This window comes from Dendroctonus ponderosae, unplaced genomic scaffold, assembly GCF_020466585.1.
Source record: "Dendroctonus ponderosae isolate FM_Combo_2020 unplaced genomic scaffold, Dpon_F_20191213v2 Dpon_F_20191213_1, whole genome shotgun sequence".
Taxonomy (NCBI): Eukaryota; Metazoa; Arthropoda; class Insecta; order Coleoptera; family Curculionidae; genus Dendroctonus; species Dendroctonus ponderosae.
This window is the reverse complement of record NW_026017110.1, coordinates 8,840,483-8,840,786: the sequence shown is the minus strand read 5'-3', so window position 1 is coordinate 8,840,786 and position 304 is coordinate 8,840,483.

Genomic DNA, 304 nt, shown 5'->3' with positions numbered 1-304 from the left:
AACACCACATTTTTACGGAGTTCCAAAAATTCATAAAGTCAATATTCCTTTACGACCAATAGTTAGTAGTATAAATTCACCTACACATCCCTTAGCCAAATATCTTTTAAACATTTTAAATCCCCTAATAAATAACACAACTTCCTATATTAAAAATTCTGAACATTTTTTACAAAAATTATCAGACATAGACATAAATCCAAACCATATTCTAGTAAGTTTTGATGTTGTTAGTCTATTCACTAACGTTCCTGTTGATAAAACTTTAAATATCATCAAACAAAAATTACAAAATGACACCAAT